Below are 25,166 nucleotides of genomic sequence, written 5' to 3' on the forward strand. Positions count from 1 at the left end.
ACCGTTTTTTTTATTACAAGGTTGCCAATCAATCACTGGCAACGGCCACAGTAATAAAATAACAAAGTAATCGTACTATTCAAATGGCTCTGAGCACTATGGGACTCAACATCTGAGGGCATCAGACCCCTAGAACCTAGAACTAGTTAAACCTAACTAACATAAGGACATCACATACATCCATGCCCGAGGCAGGATTCGAACCTGCGACCGTAGCAGTCGCGCGGTTCCAGACTGAAGCGCCTAGAACCACTCGGCCATTCCGGCCGGCAGTAATCGTACGGGGCGAGCACTAAACGTAACGTAGGAAAAGCAGACGCCCGACTGGAATCCATTGGAGGAATCTCCAGCAAGTGTAGTCAACCAACGAAAGAGACCTTATTCGACGATAAGTAGTTCGAATGGAGATGGAAGAAATTGTGATTGCCATTATTTAGCCAGTTAGGGAAACGAGAGGTTACGGCACCCCATTGTGCCATAGCATACGCCAACATCTTAAGTAAATAACAAACCAGCTCATGAAACTGGAATTTGCTGCAGTCAAGATGTCCCATAAAATCTTCAATGGATAAATATATTCCAACAGATAAGTCACTCTAATCAGCCGCTTATGGCGTCAGAAATTCCGTGTGTTCACCACAAGCATCTGATTGCAATAAACTTTATTGTTAAAAGTTATTTGCTCACTGGTGCTCTCCTCCAGTAACTTGGCGAACAAATAGCAGCCGAAACTTGGATAGTTTCCTTAGGTATGACGACGACACATCCAGAAGATTTTTGTTGAAAAGGACTCCTACTACGAAGGCCTACGTTTTTATATGAAAGGTTCGGAGGAAAACAATAGAAAACGCTCTGCAACAACACGTTCCCTAGAAAGGGATACGGTATTTCCGTCAGTTCTCGAAGCACAGTATAGAATGTGAGACACAGTAACCTCACTAGCACAATCAAAATTTCGTTCCACACAAGCACTCGTACCTTATAAACACGGAGCATCTACAGGTGAATCAAAAATTAAAGCAAGGCAGTGGTGAAGCACCTTCACTCTGATCTTCCCACATGGTCAATGAGAATAGCTCGATTTCTTCTCATAACGGATTGCGGTGAATTCAACCTGTTTGAGTATGTAGAGGATATAGAGCAGGTTGACGTCTTAAGGATTTGGTTGTCCTCGGTGATGTTCTGCAGTTTGTCTTCTTGTAGTCTAGTACTTACAGCTTATCAGTTGCGCATAGCTGCAGGCAATGTGCGAGGTTAATCACTACACTCACATACCTATCGCATGCTCGTGCTTGGTTGGTAGACTATGCACTCTTCTGGTTGAAGACGTTTGCAGTCTGGCAGTCCCTCACGAAGGTGACGTGTTTCGCTCATTCGCGGAATACAGAAAGTGGAGGGCACAGTTCCCAAGAATCTGTAGACGACTAATTTGCAACTCCGTCGCATTGCCCCACAAAACCGTCTCATATACGAAGATCAGACCAACGAACGTCGTATAGACGACGAGCAAAATAAATCTGGCACAGAAAATATTTAATGCACCTTAAGATATACAACCCAGCTTACACCATCTGCACCTGCGGCAGATGTACGTTTGGCTGGCTATCTTAAGGTGTGTGAAATATTTTCTGTGCCGGATTTATTTTGTCCTGTCAACGTGATTGTCTAGTATCTAGCGGGTACAGCACTAGATTGCGGCATTAAAGGTCCTGGATTCAATCTAGGATAGGGATGGGAAATTTTACTCGTTCCACTTCTTCTAGGGTGGTCCCAGGACCTTTCAGCCTGCTATCAAACGAGTACCACGCATATTTCCGTGGGGTAAATAGCCACCAGGGCATTGGACTCACCATCCGCCACCTCCTTGTGCCACAGCGAAGAAAGGCTGTACTCTCTATACAGTCAGGTCAACAGCATTATACACTGGTATGTGCCTCAGATTTAGACTTACTTCATTTTGGCCACTGTGTAGATTTAGTATCCAGATGAGGTGAAAGCACAGTCCGAATTCAGGAAGGGGTGTACAACCTTCCGTTCGCATGGATTCGTAGATTTTTCCTGGCGTTGATGATACTTCTCTAGGGTCTGCAGCCAGAGTGTGCAATCATTTGAACGCTGAAGGTTGCATACTCTGACTGCAGGCCCAAGAAGAATGTCAGCGTGCATTCTTCCTTTATCCGCTCCGAAGAGGTTCTCAATATGCAGCATGCAAGTGAACGGGCGATCGATCATAATGCGCTGGTACATGACTGTGCTGCTCCAGGGCACAGTAATGTGTGAATGGTAGGCAGTGGTTATGGTGTAGACATTGGTCAACGAGCAACCATAATAACTTGCATTTTTTCGCCATTGAACATAAAGGCTATTTGACAGCCAAGTTCGTCTAGTCGTCGATGGTTTCTTGCAAACGATGCTGCAGATGGACACCGCTCGCAGTGCGAGTGCAGAACGTGTATTGTCGGGGTGTAGGGGCAGCTCGACCACCGATAGAAGTGGTTAGCACACCGGTTTCGCATCCGACCATCATGATTTAGGTTTTCCGAGATTTCCCCAAATCGCTTCAGGTCAGTGCCGGGATGGTTCCTTTGAAAGGGCATGTCCGACTTCCTTCCCCATCCTTCTCTAATCCGATGGAACCGACGACCTCGCTGTTTGGTCTCCTCTCCCAAATCAATCAACCATCTGGACTGGCTGTCCGTGTATCCACTGTGTGCAGTACTTACAGCAGCGGCCCTCGGACGGACACCCGCGGAACAGCGCCACGGATACGGCGTTCTGAAGACTACTCTCCCCATTCACATGGAAGCTGCACCCAGTGAGAGAGGATAGTAGAAGAGATAATCCATCAAGGTCACATGCCTTATCCCATGTAATTACACACGTTTGCAAAAAAAAAAAAAAAAAAATTGTCAGCTGCATGAGACATTTTTACTGAATTATATGTTTTAGAATGTGCTGATTTCAGAAGTGATGTCCATTTTTTCTATCACATAAAGTTTTTCTGCAAATTCAAACACAAAAAAATGGTAAAAGCACTCGTTTATTCAAAATTATCAAACATAATACTTTTTACAACCAATGAAACATTATTTTGAGGCATATAGTGACAATATTATACTTATTCATGTTTTTTTGAAACCTTTTCTTCTTTTCCCTGATATTTCGCCGAATCCTTTTGCTATGTCCATCTTTAGTTTCCCGCTTAAGCATCCAACAATAGTCAGCAAGCATAGTGACATCCCATCTTCCTTGGTATATCTCTCGATATCACGGACCTCTTGGTGAAACCGCTCCCCCTGTTCTTCACTGTAAGCTCCAAGGTTTTCAGGAAAACTGTCTATGTGGGAGTGTAAAAAATGGACCTTCAAGCTCATCTTGCAGCCTTGAGCTTCGTATGCTGCTAGCATCCGTTGAACAATGGTTTTGTAGTCAGGATCCTTAGTATATCCAAAAAGCTTTCGAAGTACATCCTTGAACGATGCCCAAGCTTCTTTTTCCTTCTAATTCATTCTTTCCACAAAGAGGGTGTCGGTTAAAAGTTTTCTTATGTCTGGGGCAGTGAAAACTCCCTCTTTCAACCTTGCTTCTGACAGCTTCGAGAATTTTGTGCATAGATATTTAAAACAGTCCCCATCTTTTTGCAGCGGTTTTACAAATTGATTCATCAACTCCAGTTTGATATGGAGAGGCGGCAACAAAACCTTTTCTGGTGGTACCAAAGTATTAATGATAACATTTTTCTCTCCAGGTTTTATAGTTTCTCGGGGTGGTCAATGAATTTTAGTCCAGTGCTGATCTCTGGCTCTACTATCCCACAAGCATAAGGAGCGTGGGTATTTAGTATAGCCTGCCTGCTGAGGCAAAAGCATCGTATTTTGAAGTACCCACAAACCATCCATTGATGGTCCTGATATTTGATTTTTTCCAGGATAATGGCCAAATCGTTATAGTTTCCGTTCATATGCACAGAATGTCCCTTCGGAAGCGATGCAAATTTATTTCCATTGTGCAATAATACTACTTTAAGACTAATTTTGGATGAATCAATGAACAGGTGCCATTCAGATGAGTCATACTGCATATCAAAGCAATGCATGAGTCCTTCTACGTCATTGCAAAAACTAAACTTCCTTCTTCTGAGAAAAACAGGGTAAATTCTTTTCCTCGGTGTCTGTACCATGAAAATGAGGTGCCAGATGATAAAAGGTTTTTATTTTTTAATCTAGAACCTAACAGTTTGGCTGCATCTTTTGAAAGACCCAAATCCCTCACTAGATCATTGAGTTCACTCTGAGAAAATAGTTGAGGCCTTTCATCTTCGTCTGAAGAAAAATCTGAGCTTGATTCACCCTGAGGAGGTAATGTCATTTGACTTGTCGCAACACGATAAGACTGAACAATAAGATTGTTTGCATTTGTTTCTGCCGCCCAGGAGTTCACGGTAAAAGCTGAAAGTGGTAACAAAGAATAGTTAACATTGCAAATTTTTTAAATTTCAGTTTATTTTATCAATTATAATTGATATAATTTTTAATAATTATGAAATTAAAAAAAACACATAGGTGTATTACTAATGAACATAAATACGGCAACATACATAAAAACCTATGTGATTTTTTGAATATTTTTCCTGTTTTTGGGAGGTCAAAATCTATAAGAAAATGTTTAAAAATTCTATGCAGTTTTTTAGTCGCAGACCTGTGTTATCACTTCTTCCACTGAATGAATGGATTAATCGCTTAGGAGTACTCGGTGCAACGCGTGATTCCGTTTTTGCCTTCTGTTGTGTTTGTTATATTTATATTCTTTAAGCAAAGCAAGAAATATAACTTCATGAGACGCTGTGAATCTGGTAATTCGCTAAACTATATTTTACAGTTTTAAAAAAAACTTGAGCAACATCAAGTTGCTCTGGACGTGCAGTGGAGGCCGCAGACTCGCATTCGAAAAGAGCTGGCTTAAATTTCATGCCTACTTTCTTCCGCTGTTTCGCTGAACCAATCAAGGCGAATGCCACGATCGTTCTATTGAAAGAGACATCCTCTGTTTTCTTCCGCAGTTTCGACCGAGCCAATCTTGAGCTCCATTTTACGTCACCGCGTCGTCAACGGGGAGTTAATCTCCTTGCCTTACATCTTCTTCTTCTTCTTCTTCTTCTTGTTAAAGAAGTATGACGCCGCTACTGCACGCTTAACTTCCGAGCGTCTGAGCCCAAATGAAAGAGAAGTTGGCGGAATTCCTGCCGGCAAGCAAACGAAAATAATCGCATCTGTAACGACCAGCTCCACACTCGTTCTGTGCCTACTGCCTCGAGCAGCGGAACCGGTTTCGCCAGTCAACTGGGATTTAGTAGAGAATTACGACTATATCGAGCCGACACTTTCTGTTTGTGCTTCGTGCAGAAGGCAGTTATGAAAGGGAAGCAGTTATTGGGAAGGGAGTCCGACAGGATTGTACCTTATATCCGATGTTACTCAGCGTATATACTTAAAAAGCAGTAATGTAAGAAGAAACTTAGAAGAGCATTAAGGTTTAAGGAGGACACCTGAATGGAAAGGTCATTATTTTGCAAAGACATTATAAGACGAACATCAACAAAAGTAAAACAAGAGTAGTGCAACTTCGCTGAATCATATCAGGCGATGCTAAAGGAGTTAGTAAAAGTAGCTAGACAAGTTTTTTTCCGTTTTGGGCAGAAAAGTAACTGAGGATGACCGAAGTGAATAGGGTATTAAAGCATATTGTCAAATGCAGAGTTCTTGAAAACTGGAGTCGTTAACAGCGAATATTATTAGCTGTTAGGAAATTTTGTGAAAGTATTTGTCTGGAGTAGCTTCTTATACGGAAGTAAAACGTGGACGATAACAGTTCAGAAAATAAGTAAAAAGACACTTTCCGAACTTGGGACTACAGAAAAATGTTTTAGATTAGAAACCACTGAATCGAACTGTAGAGAAAAGAAATTTATGACATAATTTCAGCAAAAGAAGTAATCGGTTGATTAGAGACGTCTTGAGTCATCAAGGAAACGTTACATGTAGGTGTAAAAGGCAAAATTTGCAGGTGGTGACTCACACTTAACTACAGTAAGCATGTTCAAACAAATGAAGGTAGCAGCCTTCGGGCTGAAAACCCCAAAAACAACAACAACAAGGAACAAAATTCAGTCTGAGGCAATCGACCAGATGACAGAGCGATGACAAACACTCGGTTATGATTGAAAAACGAGTGATGAATTCAACTGAACTCTATGAAAAATAAACGTTTCCTGTACACCAACATACATACTGCGCAAGGCGTCATACAGTACATGAGGGAGGATATGTTGTCGGTCCGTAGGTGATATGTGCGCTGGTGGCATTAGAATCGCTGTGCAATCTACAGCAAATGCTGGTTCTCTGAACTTTTCTCAGTAATGTTTCGCAAAAAGAGCGTCGTGCTCCCTCCAGGGAGTTCCCTCTGAGTTCACGGAGCATTTCCGTAATATTCGAGTGTTGATCGAATCTACCGGTAATCTAGCAGCACGTCTCTAAATTTCTTCGATGGCTTCATTTAGTCCAACCTTGTGAGGAAACCAAGCACTGGAGCAACATTCAAAAATGGGTCGCGCAAGAGCTGTGTAAGCTGTCTTCTTTATAGATGAGTTACCCTTTACCAAAATTCTCTGAATAGACAGAAGTTGAACATTTGCATTCGCTACAACCGATTTCATGCACTAGTTCTCTTTTGTGTGTCTGTGCAACGTTGCAGGTTGATATTTAAAGCACGTAACTGCGTAAACAGTGAATCACTGACACTGTATTCGAACATTACGGAGTTTTTTCTCCTACTTATCTGCATTAAATTAATTTTTTTCACTTTTAGGCAAGGTGCTATTTAATACGCCATGTTGCTGTTATGGTATTCAGTCCAATGACTGGTTTGATGCAGCTCTCCATGCGACATACAGTAAAGCTGCACGACCTCGGGAAAAATTACGGCTGTAGTTTCCCCTTACTTTCAGCACAGCAAGGCCGTTTTGGTTAGTGTTACAAGGCCAGATCAGTCAATCATCCAGACTGTTGCCCCTACAACTACTGAAATGACTGCTGCCCCTCTTCAGGAACCACACGTTTGTCTAGCCTCGCAACAGGTACCCCCCCCCCCCCCCGTTGTGGTTGCACCTACGGTACGGCTACCTGTATCACTGAGGCACGCAGTCCTCCCCACCAACAGCAAGGTCCATGGTTCAAGGCCATATACAATAATAAAATATCGTATGAAAACTATAACAGAAACCCTGCTATTTGAAGAACAAAGTGATAATATATATACCACAAAAATTAATTTTAGAGAAACGATTGAAAGTCAATACGCGTAGCTTTTGTTGACTCCGGAAAATACTTTTGACAGTTGAACGGAAGGAAACTATCGGGCATGATAACTAAAGGTTATATGTATATCCTATACATATTATTACTACTGCAAAAAACTTATAAAGAGACACGAAACGGATAATAAAAGTTGGCAATGATAAAACTGAAGAAATCGGTATCAATAAGGAACTTCAACAAGGCTGTAGCCTTTCACCAAATTTATTTAATGTGTATATAAATTATACGATTAGGATCTGGAGACAGGAAGTAAATCCGTGTACACAAATTAATAGAAATAAATATGTTAAAATCCGTATGTACAGCTCGATCAAAGAGAATATAACACTCCGTATTAAGAAATAAAACTAAAATCATGGCTCATCATGGGAAATTCAAAAAGAATAACATGTAGTACCTCACTTCAGCAGGTCTCCAGCTTTAATTTTTTAGGATGTGATATAAGCTACGATATCAAGAAGTACGTAGAAAATAAGATTAACAGATATCAGTCAATAAGGTTAATGATAAAGAAACATTCCAAAACAAGATTAAAATTTTGTGTCCATTCCTACAGCTGTTTTTGTGTATGAAAGTGAATCAAGGTTCCCATAAAACTTTATAGAAGTAAAATACAAGCAGTAGAAATAAGGTTTCTCAGGAAAGTTAGGCGTTACCATCGAAGACCGCACAGGAAATGGGGTTATTGGAAATCAACTAGACATTTATAATATTAATGAAAAGATTGAAGAACATAAAACATTATGGAAACATCACCTAAAAAGAATGAGTGCAGAGAGAGTTCCCACGTCAGACCATGCTTTACCAGCGCAGAGGACGAAGGAACGTAGGAAGACCCAGAACGACGTAGTAGTGAAAAGTGGAGACGGAAAGAAGAAGGAGAAGGCATAAATCGTGTACACTTCATGTTGTATCCTCCTGTACTCGCTCAACGCCGACACTTTGCCATACACCACGCCTGGTGATACCCTTGTCTCTGATGAACACTTTATTTGGCACAGTTGCTCTGAAGGGACATAGAAATCCAGGGAGTTTGTAGAAATGAATACCCTCTCTGGCCCTTTCTCTGCCACTGATGTATAAAAGTGACGTTTATTCAGTGTTTTCCAGAGATATTTAGAGCTCATAGTTGAAAATACTCTCAGCAACGAGCCTAAGAGCCTTTGCATTGTTATCAATTTAAGTGGTGCTCATAACACTTGTTAGTGAACTTTTATTTTTATTTTTACTCTGTGTATCTCCTGATACTCAATAATCTGAGCATTTATTGTGCGTAGCGGCTCTAAAGGTGAGTTTTAATGCTGAATATTTTATCGCTGTACACTGTCGGCACACGGTCAATTTTTCTTAGTTTTGGTTATAAAAAGCAAGTTTCTTGAAGGAGAAAATGGTAATTGTGTATTTTTTTTAGAGGAGGAAGTGGGTGCACAGTCCCTCTATGGTACAAGAAAACGGCGGTAACGCGTAACGTTCCATGAACTTCATATCTGTGTGACCGTGATCCAGATGGAGAGTAAACATGAAAGTCTACCAAATGACAGAAATGATCGTTCTAAAAGATTGAGAATCCTGAAGAACGAATTGGATATACACTGAAGAGCCAAAGAAACTGGTACACCTGTCTTATTCGTGTAGGGCCCAGACGAGCACGCAGAAGTGCCGCATCACGATGTGGCATGGAATCGACTAATGTCTGACGTAGTGCTGGAGGGAATCTACACCATGAATCCTGCAGGACTGTCCATAAATCCCTAAGAGTACGAGGTGGGTGGAGATCACTTCTGAACAGCACGTTGCAAGGCATCCCAGATATGCTCAATATTGTTCATCTCTGGGCAGTTTGGTGGCCAGCGGAAGTGTTTAAACTCAGAAGAGTGTTTCTGGAGCCACTCTGCAACAATTCTGGACCTGTGGTATGTCACTTCGTCTTGCGAGAGTTGCTCGTCGGAATGTACATGAATGAATGCACGTAATCAGACAGGACGCTTACGTACGTGTCACCTGTCAGAGTCGTATCTAGACGTATCAGGGATCCCACATCACTCCAGCTGCACACGTCCTACGCTATTACAGAGTCTTCACCAGTTTGAAAAGTCCCCCGCTGACTTGCAGGGTCCGTGGATTCATGAGGTTGTATCCATACCCATACACGTCCAGCCGCTCGATACAATGTGAAACGAGACTCGTCCGACCAGGCAACATGTTTCCCGTCATCAACAGTCCAATGTCGATGCTGACGGGGCCAGGCGAGTGGTAAAGCTTTGTGTCGTGTAATCATCAAGGGTACGTGAGTGGGCCTTCGGTTCCGAAAGCCCATATCGATGATGTTTCTTTGAATGGTTTACAGGCTGACACTTTTTGATGGCCCAGCATTGAAATCTGCGGAAATTTGAGGAAGGTTTGCACTTTTGTCACGTTGAAAGATTCTCTTCAGTCGTCGTTAGTACCGTTCTTGCAGGATATTTATCCGGCCGCAGTGATGTCAGAGATTTGATGTTTTACCGGATTCCTGATATTCACGGTACACTCGTGAAATGGTTGTACGGGAAAATCCCCACTTCATTGCTACCTCGGAGATGCTGTATCCCATCGCTCGTGCGTCGCTATAACAAGACGTTCAAACTCACTTAGACCTCGACAACCCGCCGTTCTAGCAGCAGTATCCGATCTAACAACCGCGCCAGACACTTGTTGTCCTATTGTATAGGAATTGCCGACCGCAGCGACGTATTCTGCATGTTTACACAAATCTGTATTTGAATACGCATGCCTGTATCAGTTTCTTTGGCGCTTCAGTGTAGAATCAAAACGTGACAGCGTTGACTTTGAAGAAAGTAATGGTCCAATGTTTGACACTCTGGCTAATACGTCGAATGATGACAAAACTAAGGAGCCGGTCGCTGTGGCCGAACGGTTCTAGGCGCTACAGTCTGGAACCGCGCGACCGCTACGATCGCAGGTTCCAATCCTGCCCAGGGCATGGATGTGTGTGATGTCCTTAGGTTAGTTTGGTTTAAGTAGTTCTAAGTTCTAGGGGACTGATGACCTCAGCAGTTAAGTCCTATAGCGCTCAGAGCCATTTTGAACAAAACTAAGAGCCAGGTCATGCATACTGTGCAAGTAGACAAAAGGAGGCCTCTCTTCAGATTAAATAATATGGACTATGTTAGCGATGCAATAGTGCAGTACTTCAAGCAGCTTTTCGTTTCTGCAGTAATGGACACAATATTGAAGGAGGTAGATGGCTTGATTTGGATGATGGGTGGGGGGGGGGGGGGGGAGAAATATTGGTAGACCGTCAGTGGATGCAGTCTGTTGAGAAAAAGAAGAAAGCAGCTGCTCCTTTACTTGGCAAGACAATTCGATGTGACAGCATAAATCATCGGACTGCAAATGGAGCTAAAGAGACGTTTCGATTTTCCTCACTCGGATATTCTACAATCAGTTGTGTGAGATGAAATGTTTTATTGTGTTTTGCTCCAAGGTGGAATTTTTTCACGGCTTTCCACGAGAATTTATGAAATACCTGTGTATTACGATGAGAAAGAGGACCAGAATGCTACTTCGTCTTCATGGAGCTCTGTGGGTAGAACATGTTCGTCAAATTGGCAATATAGCTTGCACGTAACATCTTCTGTTTTCTAAAATTAAAAGTAAAAATTAGAAAAAAATCATTCAGTATTTATGAAGATAATAACTATTCTCAAAGGAACAGATACCATTGACAACCGTGCAGCTTCTCTAGAATAAAGGATAATTAATTGAAACCCTCAGCTGCCGACAGGTGTTGTTGATATACCTCGATGGGGAAGGTGCAAAGGGTAAGTCCCTGTAGTCGTGCTATTCATCTGTGTCCTCGGTGGCTCAGAAATGTAGTAAGACCTGCACCAAGGCGGCTGGACCTGCCCCGCAAGGAACCTCACGGCCAATTACGCCAAACGCTCATTTCCATTTCCATTTTTGTCGGCACGGTAGCTCAGCGTGTTCGGTCAGAGGGGTAGCTGTCCTCCGTCATAAAAAAAACTATGGATCGACGTCGAACTGAAACGGATGTCTTGCGACATCAGCCTCCAGCAGATGCAACCTACGAAAACGAACAAAATGAGATTAAAAAAAAAAAAAAATGGACAGAGCATCTGCAGTGTAAGCAATAAATCCCGGGTTCGAGTCCCGGTCGGGGCACACATTTTCAGCTGTCCCCATCGAGGTATATCAACAACACCTGTCGGCCGCTGAGGGTTTCAGTTAATTATCATTCATTCAGTGTTGTTCATTTGACCACATACCATGAAAGTATGTAGTAAAATATTTTTTCCTGTAGTTATGTTTGATTTGCCAAATTAATGGTTAAGATGTCTTCGATGGCTGGAAACCTATTCCATGTGCTCGGACCCTCGACAGCATTCTGCAGTGGGGCACTGTACCAAACGCCCGCCGGCCTTGTTGGCCGTGCGGTTCTAGGCGCTGCAGTCCGGAACCGCGGGACTGCTACGGTCGCAGGTTCGAATCCTGCCTCGGGCATGGATGTGTGTGATGTCCTTAGGTTAGTTAGGTTTAAGTAGTTCTAAGTTCTAGGGGACTGATGACCTAAGATGTTAAGTCCCATAGTGCTCAGAGCCATTTGAACCATTTTTGAACCAAACGCCCTCCGAATAGCTAGGAATGTGGAATCAGCCTGATGTCCTTCATCCAACGTGCAAGATATGGGCAACCTGATTTTAGTACGAACGGTGCTTTCCAAATTGGTGTTACTTTGTTGACATAAGATTTTACACCCGAAGTCATAACGTGCTCAAGTATTTCTTGGCGTTAAGTACCACTGTGGCACGAGATAAAAGAAGGAATACACGATGAATCGAAACGGCAGTGCCGCACAGTGGCGTACGCGGATTGTACGCCGCGGCAGCCGCCGTACGCACGGGGCGCGGTCGATAGGCGCGGCTGTTGCCGGAGGTCAGTGAGCGGTGGCTCGGCGCGGTCATCATGAATATTTGGCGGCCGGCCCGCGCCCGTAGGTGACACTGCGAGAGCAGCGCACAGCCGCCGGCCGCCAATAATGCATGGTCGGCCGACGACCGCTCGCTCCTGTAAATCTTCTTGGCACACAGCTCCGCAACACAAGCGGTACGTTATCGGCTGTTACAGCATCCACGCGGCAAGAAAATAATTCACCTGCGTCAAAGGATGGATTGTTGATATTTGATAGGTTCTGTGTACAGGTAGTCGCCCCACTATTATTTTTCGAAGTTGTGGGCTTTATCCAGTGCCTTCAGAGGATCAGCATGTTAATAGGGATTTAAGGATGTTCGTAGTAGAGAGGATCGGCACCCGTTCACCCCCGCCCCTCACCCTTTTCGCTGCCACATCAAATAGACCGAATTCGTGTAACCCAAAAGTCTGCGGCCAGTATTATCTCATGTGCCCGTGTCTGAACGTTTTCTAAATGTTTGCGAATCGTGTGACTTCGGTGGGATGAGTGCGTACCAACCGTCATGTGGGATCGCACTTAAAAGCCACATCCAGGCTGTCCCGCACACCGATCCCGCCGTTAATCCGCGGTTTAACGGGCACATTTACCCCAATCGCCGAAGCTACGTGGGCTAGTCTACATCTACATCTACATTTATACACCGCGAGCCACCCAACGCTGTGTGGCGGAGGGCACTTTACGTGCCACTGTCATTACCTCCCTTTTCTGTTTCAGTCGCGTATGGTTCGCGGGAAGAACGACTACCGGAAAACATCCGTGCGCGCTCGAGTATCTCTAATTTTACATTCGTGATCTCCTCGGGAGGTAAAAGTAGGGGGAAGCAATATATTCGATACTTCATCTACACTCCTGGAAATGGAAAAAAGAACACATTGACACCGGTGTGTCAGACCCACCATACTTGCTCCGGACACTGCGAGAGGGCTGTACAAGCAATGATCACACGCACGGCACAGCGGACGCACCAGGAACCGCGGTGTTGGCCGTCGAATGGCGTTAGCTGCGCAGCATTTCTGCACCGCCGCCGTCAGTGTCAGCCAGTTTGCCGTGGCATACGGAGCTCCATCGGAGTCTTTAACACTGGTAGCATGCCGCGACAGCGTGGACGTGAGCCGTATGTGCAGTTGACGGACTTTGAGCGAGGGCGTATAGTGGGCATGCGGGAGGCCGGGTGGACGTACCGCCGAATTGCTCAACACGTGGGGCGTGAGGTCTCCACAGTACATCGATGTTGTCGCCAGTGGTCGGCGCAAGGTGCACGTGCCCGTCGACCTGGGACCGGACCGCAGCGACGCACGGATGCACGCCAAGACCGTAGGATCCTACGCAGTGCCGTAGGGGACCGCACCGCCACTTCCCAGCAAATTAGGGACACTGTTGCTCCTGGGGTATCGGCGAGGACCATTCGCAACCGTCTCCATGAAGCTGGGCTACGGTCCCGCACACCGTTAGGCCGTCTTCCGCTCACGCCCCAACATCGTGCAGCCCTCCTCCAGTGGTGTCGCGACAGGCGTGAATGGAGGGACGAATGGAGACGTGTCGTCTTCAGCGATGAGAGTCGCTTCTGCCTTGGTGCCAATGATGGTCGTATGCGTGTTTGGCGCCGTGCAGGTGAGCGCCACAATCAGGACTGCATACGACCGAGACACACAGGGCCAACACCCGGCATCATGGTGTGGGGAGCGATCTCCTACACTGGCCGTACACCACTGGTGATCGTCGAGGGGACACTGAATAGTGCACGGTACATCCAAACCGTCATCGAACCCATCGTTCTACCATTCCTAGACCGGCAAGGGAACTTGCTGTTCCAACAGGACAATGCACGTCCGCATGTATCCCGTGCCACCCAACTTGCTCTAGAAGGTGTAAGTCAACTACCCTAACCAGCAAGATCTCCGGATCTGTCCCCCATTGAGCATGTTTGGGACTGGATGAAGCGTCGTCTCACGCGGTCTGCACGTCCAGCACGAACGCTGGTCCAACTGAGGCGCCAGGTGGAAATGGCATGGCAAGCCGTTCCACAGGACTACATCCAGCATCTCTACGATCGTCTCCATGGGAGAATAGCAGCCTGCATTGCTGCGAAAGGTGGATATACACTGTACTAGTGCCGACATTGTGCATTCTCTGTTGGCTGTGTCTATGTGCCTGTGGTTCTGTCAGTGTGATCATGTGATGTATCTGACCCCAGGAATGTGTCAATAAAGTTTCTCCTTCCTGGGACAATGAATTCACGGTGTTCTTATTTCAATTTCCAGGAGTGTAGAAACGCACCCTCTCGAAACCTGGACAGCTACACCACGATGCAGAGCGCCTCTCTTGCAGAGTCTGCCATTTGAGTTTGCTAAACATCTCCGTAACGCTATCACGGTTACCAAATAACCCTGTGACGAAGCGCGCCGCTCTTCTTTGGATCTTCTCTATCTCCTCCGTCAACCCGATCTGGTACGCATCCCACACTGATGAGCAATACTCAAGTATAGGTCGAACGAGTGTTTTGTAAGCCACCTCCTTAGTTGATGGACTACATTTTCTAAGGACTCTCCCGATGAATCTCAACCTGGTACCCGCCTTACCAACAATTAATTTTATATGACATTCCACTTCAAATCGTTCCGCATGCATACTCCCAGATATTTTACAGCAGTAACTGATACCAGTGTTTGTTCCGCTATCATATAATCATACAGTAAAGGATCCTTCTTTCTATGTATTCGCAATACATTACATTTGTCTATGTTAAGAGTCAGTTGCCACTCCCTGCCTATCCGCTGCAGATCTTCCTGCATTTCGCTGCAGTTTTCTAATGCTGCAACTTCTCTGTATACTACAGCATCATCCGCGAAAAGCCGCGTGGAACTTCCGACACTATCTACTAGGATTTTTTTATTTATTTTTATTTATTTATTTATTTGACTTCTGTGCCAACCTCTTCATCTCAGGGTGGCACTTGCAACATAAATCATCATTATTAGCTGGATGTATTTGTTCTCATCTCTGTCTTCCTCTATAGCTCCCTCTAGTACCACGGAAGTCATTCCCTGACGTTTTAACACGTGTCCTACCATCCTGTCCCTTCTCCTTGTCATTTTTTCCCTCATATTCCTTTCCTCTACGGTTCTGCCCAGAATCTCCTCATTCCTTACCTCATCAGTCCACTTAATTTTCAACATTCCTCTGTAGCACCCCATCTAAAACGCTTCGATTCTCTTCTGTTCGTGTTTCCCCACAGTCCATATTTCACTACCATACAATGTTGTGCTCCAAATGTACATTCTCTGAAATTTCTTCCTCCAGTTAAGGCCTATGTTTGATACTAGTTGACTTCTCTTGCCCAGGAATGCTCTTTTTTCATGCTAGTCTGTTTTTGATGTCCTCCTTGCTCCGTCTGTCATGCGTTATTTTGCTGCCTACGTAGCAGAATTCCTGACCTTCATCTTACTTCGTGACCATCAATCCTGACGTTTAGCTTCTCGCTGTCCTCATTTTTGCTACTTCTCATTACTTTCGTCTTCCTTCTATTTACTCTCAGTCCATATTCTGTACCCATTAGACTGTTCATTCCGTTCACTTTCTCTCAGGGCAGCAGTGTCATCAGCAAATCGTATCATTGAAATCCTTTCACCTTGGATTTTAATCCCAGTCCTGAATTTTTCTTTTATTTTCATTATTGCTTCTTCAACGTGCATATTGAACAGTAGGGGGAAAGACTACATCCCTGTCTTACACCCTTTGTAATCTTAGTACTTCGTTCTTGGCCGTCAACTGTTTTTATTCCCTCTTGGCTCTTTTACATATTGCATATTACCCGTCTTTCCCAATACCTTACCCCTATTTTTCTCAGAATTTCGAACATCTTCCACTGTTTTATTTTGTTGAACCCATTTTCCCTGTCGACTAATACTATGAACGTGTCTTAATTTTTCTTCAGTCTTGCTTCCATTGTCAACTGCATCGAAAGAGTCGCCTCTCTGATTCCTTTACCTTTCCTAACGCCAAACTAATCTTCATCTAGCATAAACTCAACTTTCTTTTCCAGTATTCTGTGTATTATTCTTGTAGGGAACTTCGATGCATGGGCTGTGAAGCTGATAATGCAATAATTCTCACAGCTGTCAGCTCTTGCTGTCTTTGGAATTGTGTGGATGATATTTTTCCGATAGTCAGATGCTATGGTGCCAGACTCATACATTCTACACACCAACGTGAATAGTCGTTTTGTTGCCACTTCCCGTAATGACTTTAGAAATTCTGATGGAATGTTATCTAACCCTTCGGCCTTATTTTCAAAATGGTTCAAATGGTTCAAGTGGCTCTAAGCACTATGGGACTTAATATCTGAGGTCATCAGTCCCCTAACTAACCTAAGGACATCACACACATCCATGCTCGAGGCAGGATTCGAACCTGCGACCGTAGCAGGCGCGCGGTTCCGGACTGAAGAGCCTAGAACCGCTCGGCCACAGCGGCCTGCTCGGCCTTATTTGATAAGTCCTCCAAAGCTCTCCTAAATTATGATTCTGATACAGGTTTCCCCATCTCTTCCAAATCAATTCTGTTTCTTCTTCTACCACATCAGACAATTCTTCCCCCTCATAGAGGCCTTCAATGTACTCTTTCCACATGTTAGCTCCCTCTTTTGCATTTAACAGTGCAATTCCCGTTTCCACCCTTGCTTTAAATTTCACCGTAGGTTGTTTTGACTTTGCTGAGTCAGTCTTTCTGACAATCGTTTCTTTTTCGTTTTCTTCACATTTTTCCTGCAGCCATTTCGTCTTAACTTCCCTGTACTTCCTAATTACTTCATTCTTCAGCGACTTACATTTCTGTATTCCTGAATTTTCCTTAAAATTTTTAGTACTTTCTTCTTTCATAGATCAGCTGAAGTATTTCTTCTGTTACCCATGATTTCACCGCAGTTATCTTCTTTGTACCCATGTACTGGTGGTTATACACACAAATCACAGATGTGCCGAAATACTATGATTACTGCCGCTGCAGTATCGAATGTTGCGCGTGTTGTTGCGGACACGTGATGCGTTTGGAACGGTATTGGGTTGATGCGTATTTTCGCAAGGTTTTTCCGTTTAATAAACACAACAGATGCTCATACAGAGACTTTAGTCATCATCAATAATATATTCTCCTTCATTATTTACAACTGTCTGCCAATACTGGGTTAACTTTTCGAGTCCGCGACTGTAGAAAACACTTGGTTTTGCGGAGACGAATTAGTCGAGCCATAGTCAAAAAAATGTTCAAATGTGTGTGAAATCTTATGGGACTTAACTGCTAAGGTCATCAGTCCCTAGGCTTACACACTACTTAACCTAAATTATCCTAAGGACAAACACACACACACCCACGCCCGAGGGAGGACCCGAACCTCCGCCGGGACCAGCCGCAGAGTCCATGACTGCAGCGCCCGAGACCACTCGGCTAATGCCGCGCGGCGAGCCATAGTCCTGAGCACATTTTGATCCGGAAAGAAAGTTTCTTGAAGGTTGTTCGATAGAGAGTGGAAAAGGTGAAAATCTGAGGGTGGAGTATCAGGTGAAGAAATTGGTTGCAGAACGATGGTTCAAATGGCTCTAAGCACTATGGGAATTAACATCTGAGGTCATCAGTCCGCTAGACTTAGAACTACTTAAACCTAACTAACCTAAGGACATCACACACATCCATGCCCGAGGCAGAATGCGAACGTAGCAGCAGCGTGGTTCCATACTAAAGCGCCTAGAACCGCTCAGCCACAGCAGTTGGGCGGTGCAGAATGATTTCCCAACCTAACCGAACTCCTGCATAGCATTTTTCTGCCAGTGTAGCAGAAAGCGTGCGGGCATTATCATGGAATAGCACCACTTCAAGCAGTCTACCTGGTCATTGTTCTTGGACTGCGTCTGTAGGACGTCCCAGCTGTGCACAATAAACGTCAGTAATGGTGGTTATACCTCGAGGAAAGCAATTCGTAGCAAACCACACCGTCGTTGTTCCATCCGATGTAGAGCATTATGTTTTGTGAATATGCGCAGGTCTTTGTACGGGTGGTGGCTGCTTTGTCTGGGCTCAACAATTCCTTTCTTTGCTATATATCACCATAAGGACACCATTTATACTCGCCACTAATGATAGATGATAGGAATGGTTGGTATTGTTCACGAGCCAATTGATGACGAGCAAGCAGAAATACATACATGGCCACTCTGGCTTAGAGCATGTGGTAGACATACGCCCCATATTTGAGCCTTCCGCATTGCATGCAAATGTCACACAACGGTAGAATGATCACAGCTCCTCAGATTTGCCATTTCCCATGTACACTGACGTGGATCATAATGAATTAATTCGCTTAAACGATTTTCATCAAACCTCGAAGGTCCTCCTGAACATGGAGTGTCACTAATGCCGAAACGACCCTTCCTAAAACTTGAAAAGCATTTTCTTGCTGTTCTCTATCCAACTCCATTATTCTCACACACGACGTAAATGTTTCTGGCTGCCTCCGCTGCTGTCACAGCACTACTGAACTCAAACCGAAGAATATATCGGAAATGTGACGGTTATTCCACTTCACACTCCATATTCTAGCGTACACGGCTCTACTCACTATCTCCAGATAACAAATGATAGTACAGGGTGATTCAAAAAGAATACCACAACTTTAGGAACTTAAAACTCTGCAACGACAAAAGGCAGAGCTAAGCACTATCTGTCGGCGAATTAAGGGAGCTATAAAGTTTCATTTAGTTGTACATTTGTTCGCTTGAGGCGCTGTTGACTAGGCGTCAGCGTCAGTTGATGCTAAGATGGCGACCGCTCAACAGAAAGCTTTTTGTGTTATTGAGTACAGCAGAAGTGAATCGACGACAGTTGTTCAGCGTGCATTTCGAACGAAGTACGGTGTTAAACCTCCTGATAGGTGGTGTATTAAACGTTGGTATAAACAGTTTACAGAGAATGGGTGTTTGTGCAAAGGGAAAAGTTCTGGACGGCCGAGAACGAGTGATGAAAATGTAGCACGCATCCAGCAAGCATTTGTTCGCAGCCCAGGAAAATCGACTCGCAGAGCTAGCAGAGAGCTGCAAATTCCACAATCAACTGTATGGAGAGTCCTACGAAAAAGGTTAGTTACGAAACCTTATCGTCTGAAATTGGTTCAAGCACTGTCTGCAGCTGATAAGATTAAAAAAATCGATTTCTGTGATTTTATCCTTGCTCAAATGGAAACAGATTAATCTTTCGTTTCAAAGATTGTGTTTAGTGATGAAGCAACTTTCCACACTAACGGGAAAGTCAACCGTCACAATGTCTGTATATGGGGCACTGAGAATCCGCGGGAAACAACTCAGTATGAACGTGACTCGCCTAAGGAGAACGTTTTCTGTGCCATTTCAGCCAATAAAGTTTTTGGTCTCTTTTTCTTCGAAGGTGCTACTGTAACTGGACTACAGTATCTGGAGATGTTAGAGAATTGGCTGTTCCCTCAGCTCGAACAAGAAGCACAACAATTCATATTTCAGCAGGATGGAGCGCCACCACATTGGCACTTATGTGTCCGTAACTACCTGAACGTCAACTACCCGAGGCGATGGATCGGCCGCCAGGCACCCCGTGACAGAGCACTTCATCACTGGCCTCCAAGAAACCCTGATCTTACCCCCTGCGATTTTTTCTTATGGGGGTATGTTAAGGATATGGTGTTTCGGCCACCTCTCCCAGCCACCATTGATGATTTGAAACGAGAAATAACAGCAGCTATCCAAACTGTTACGCCTGATATGCTACAGAGAGTGTGGAACGAGTTGGAGTATCGGGTTGATATTGCTCGTGTGTCTGGATGGGGCCATATTGAACATCTCTGAACTTGTTTTTGAGTGAAGAAAAACCCTTTTTAAATACTCTTTGTAATGATGTATAACAGAAGGTTATATTATGTTTCTTTCATTAAATACACATTTTTAAAGTTGTGGTATTCTTTTTTAATCACCCTGTATATAAATTCAAATAGCAACAGTGAACTGCAAATAAAAAGTGACACCCGATTAATAAACTCATAGCAATCGGAATACCAATGTGCAAAACAATAGTGCTATGAATTTACGCATGAACCTAATACATAAGCGGAGCAGAGATAAATGACGAATTAATCGAGGGACTATACGAGCCACAAATGGACACATCCGTCAGTATAAGCATATTTTGTAAGGGCAAATAGTTACGACCTGGCGCCTTAGGTCGGGTATCTCGGAAACGGCGAAGCTCATCGGCTTTTCGCATGCTACCGTTGTGAGCATTAACGCAAAGTGGTTGAAGGGTAATGAAACCATGAGCAGGCGACAATGTGGTGGGCGCCCATGCCTCATCACAGAACGTGGAGTTTGGAACCTTCCCTGTTCTGTAAGGCACAATACACGGCTATCTGCTGCAGATCCGATGACATAGAACAATGCTGGTGCAGGCACGAGTGTCACAAAGCTCACAGTTCAGTGCATTCTGTTCAATATATGATTCCGCAATAGAAGACATATACCTGCTCCCATACTGACATCTTCAATTACGACACCATCAATTACAATATCGTCAGTTACGACATTGTCAGTTACGACTGCAATGGGCGCGGGATCATAGAGATTAGCCTGTGCATCAGTGGAAATGTGTCTCGTTGTCGGATGAATCATGTTTCACATCACAGTAGGTTGGCGGTCGTTTCCAGGTATGCCTTCATCACAGTGAACAGCTACCCAAAACATGCTCCACCTCACGACGCAGGCTGGTGGGGTAGTATTAAGCCCGTTGCACACAGAGCAAGATCCGCTGCAAGCTTACTTGCCGGCCCACGCGTCAACGCCTTTGAGAGGTCCATCGTCTGCTAGGCAGCTGCCCTGTAGGGAGCTGTGCATATTTTCAGTGACAGGCCCGGTGCTACTTTTCTTGTGAGGCCTAGTAGGGCTCCCTATACGGTCACCTGCACCGGCCAATCAGGAGTCGTATTTGGCGACTGACGGCACAGCCTACAGGTCGGAAACTACCAGACAACGCCGCGTAACCCTCGAGGCCAAACAGAACGTCGCGCGCTCACCTGCCGGCATGCAATCTTTCGCAAAAGATAGTGAAGAAATTATTCGTTAAAAAAATTTATCCTCGCGCATCTTGTAGCTTCATTCATCAGCTTCATGATGCAATGTCTATAATTTCGTTAATGGTCATATTTACTATGATATTTCAGGATTGGTAAACTACTGTAAGCATTTCAAAAAGTTTTTAGTGAAAAATAGAGGTCCTGCGAATTTGCGATGGTGCGTGTTAGGTCACATGTTGTTGTGTATGAAATGTAGCTGACCTACTGAAATTTTCTTTGAACTTCGAAATATATTGCTATCTATCACCAATCTCGAGAAAATGTGTCGTATGTAAAGCGCTTCTTCCTGAACTAGCACGGTAGTGTAAAAACCAACATGGAATATTCATAAAATTCCTCGTATCTCGAAAACTGTTTTAGGTATCGAAACAAGATTTTGGCAAATGATAATACGCAAAGAGGAGAGTATTTCGCTATGTATTTAATATACAAAACTTCCATTCTACTGTGGTGTACAATAGCTACAAATTTTTCAATGGAGTGATGTAATACCGTATTTAAGTGCCATCGAAAACTGGTGAAAAGAGAATGACTTTGGCTTTGGAAAATATATGTGAGGGAATTATAGTTTATTTTTGTACCGAGAAAGGACATTTTCAGAAACTATTGGCTTGTCTTTACATTACTTGCTGTTTTATGATTCTGTCACAATTACAGATGCAGTAGAATGTGAGTAAGATGAATTTGTATTAACTCAGCTGTATATTGGCAAAAGAAAATTATTAATGTGGTAACAAGGAGACTTACATATACTCAAAACTCGTCTCTTATAACGTTTCTTTGAAGAAAAATAAATGTGGTAAGTCTGGTGAAAATAAATCACTTCTTCTGATGAAATCTCGGCGAAATCCTATACCCGAATATATTTTTAATAACGAATGATATGGACTAAAAATAGGCAATGAATTTTATTTCTGTATCTAATAATCTAAGATATTTGAAAACAACTAACAGCATATAGCGTACCATCTTTTCTTTCCGATCCCTATACAGAATAAGGGCTTATACTTTCTTATCGCAAACATCTTTTTGTTTTTCAAAGACATTGGTAGTCTGTTTTCACCATGATGGGTAGTTGACTATATTTTTCAAATTCAAATGTTCTCGTATTTCTCAGATCATGGACATAAAGAAATGAAATTCATGGCCAATGTCGATCCAAATCATTCATTGTTAAAAACACACTGGGAAACAGAAGTCCACCAAAATTTCAACAGACATCTACATCTACATGATTACTCTGCAATTCACACTTAAGTGATTGGCAGAGGGTTCATCGAACCACAGTCATACTATCTCCCTACCATTCCACTCCCGAACAGCGCGCGGGAAAAACGAACACCTAAACTTTTCTGTTCGAGCTCTGATTTCTCTTATTTTATTTTGATGATCATTCCTACCTATGTAGGTGGGGCTCTACAAAATATTTTCGCATTCGGAAGAGAAAGTTGGTGACTGAAATTTCGTAAATAGATCTCGCCACGACGAAAAACGTCTTTGCTTTAATGACTTCCATCCCAACTCGCGTATCATATCTGCCACACTCTCTTCCCTATTACGTGATAATACAAAACGAGCTGCCCTTTTTTGCACCCTTTCGATGTCCTCCGTCAATCCCACCTGGTAAGGATCCCACACCGCGCAGCAGTATTCTAACAGAGGACGAACGAGTGTAGTGTAAGCTGTCTCTTTAGTGGACTTGTTGCATCTTCTAAGTGGCCTGCCAATGAAACGCAATCTTTGGCTCGCCTTCCCCACAATATTATCTATGTGGTTCATAATTTTTACACCCAGGTACTTAGTTGAATTGACAGCCTTGAGAATTGTACTATTTATCGAGTAATCGAATTCCAACGGATTTCTTTTGGAACTCATGTGAATCACCTCACACTTTTCGTTATTTAGCGCCAACTGCCACCTGCCACACCATACAGCAATCTTTTCTAAATCGCTTTGCAAGTAATACTGGTCTTCGGATGATCTTACTAGACGGTAAATTACAGCATCATCTGCGAACAACCTAAGAGAACTGCTCAGATTGTCACCCAGGTCATTTATATAGATTGGGAACAGCAGAGGTCCCAGGACACTTCCCTGGGGAACACCTGATATCACTTCAGTTTTACTCGATGATTTGCCGTCTATTACTACGAACTGCGACCTTCCTGACAGGAAATCGCGAATCCAGTCGCACAAATGAGACGATACCCCATAGGCCCGCAGCTTGATTAGAAGTCGCTTGTGAGGAACGGTGTCAAAAGCTTTCCGGAAATCTCGAAATACGGAATCAACTTGAGATCCCCTGTCGATAGCGGCCATTACTTCGTGCGAATAAAGAGCTAGCTGCGTTGCACATTGCACAAGAACGATGTTTTCTGAAATGATGCTGATTGCGTATCAATAGATCGTTCCCTTCGAGGTGATTCATAATGTTTGAATACAGTATATGCTCCAAAACCCTACTGCAAACCGACGTCAATGATATAGGTCTGTAGTTCGATGGATTACTCCTACTACCCTTCTTAAACACTGGTGCGACCTGCGCAGTTTTCCAGTCTGTAGGTACACATCTATCGGTGAGCGAACGGTTGTATATGATTGCTAAGTAGGGAGCTATTATATCAGCGTAATCTGAAAGGAACCTAATCGGTATACAATCTGGACCTGAAGACTTGCCCGTATCAAGCGATTTGAATTGATTCGCAACCCCTAAGGTATCTACTTCTAAGAAACTCATGCTAGCAGCTGTTCGTGTTTCAAATTCTGGAATATTCCATTCGTCTTCCCTGGTGAAGGAATTTCGGAAAACTGCGTTCAATAACTCCGCTTTAGCGGCACAGTCGTCGGTAACAGTACCATCGGCACTGCGCAGCGAAGGTATTGACTGCGTCTTGCCGCCTGTGTACTCTACATAGGACCAGAATTTCTACCAATTTCGAGACAATGTTTCGTTGTGGAACCTATTAAAGGCATCTCGCATTGAAGTCCGTGCCAAATTTCGCGCGTCTGTAAATTTTAGCCAATCTTCGGGATTTCGCTTTCTTCTGAACTTCGCATGCTTTTTCCGTTGCCTCTGCAACAGCGTTCTGACCTGTTTTGTGTACCATGGGGGATCAGTTACATCTCTTACCAATTTATGAGGTATGAATCTCTCAATTACTGTTGCTACTATATCTTTGAATTTGAGCCACATCTCGTCTACATTTGCATAGTCAGTTCGGAAGGAATGGAGATTGTCTCTTAGGAAGGCTTCTAATGACACTTTATCCGCTTTTTTAAATAAAATTATTTTGCGTTTGTTTCTGGTGGATTTGGAAGAAACGGTATTGAGCCTAGCTACAACGACCTTGTGATCACTAATCCCTGTATCAATCATGATGGTCTCTATTAGCTCTGGATTGTTTGTAGCTAAGAGGTCAAGTGTGTTTTCGCAACCATTTACAATTAGCGTGGGTTCGTGGACTAACTGCTCGAAACAATTTTCGGAGAAAGCATTTAGGACAATCTCGGAAGATGTTTTCTGCCTACCACCGGTTTTGAGCAAGTATTTTTGCCAACATATCGAGGGAAGGTTGAAGTCCCCACCAACTATAACCGTATGAGTGGGGTATTTATTTGTTACGAGACTCAAATTTTCTCTGAACTGTTCAGCAACTATATC

The sequence above is a fragment of the Schistocerca americana genome, chromosome 8 (assembly GCF_021461395.2).
Source record: "Schistocerca americana isolate TAMUIC-IGC-003095 chromosome 8, iqSchAmer2.1, whole genome shotgun sequence".
Taxonomy (NCBI): domain Eukaryota; kingdom Metazoa; phylum Arthropoda; class Insecta; order Orthoptera; family Acrididae; genus Schistocerca; species Schistocerca americana.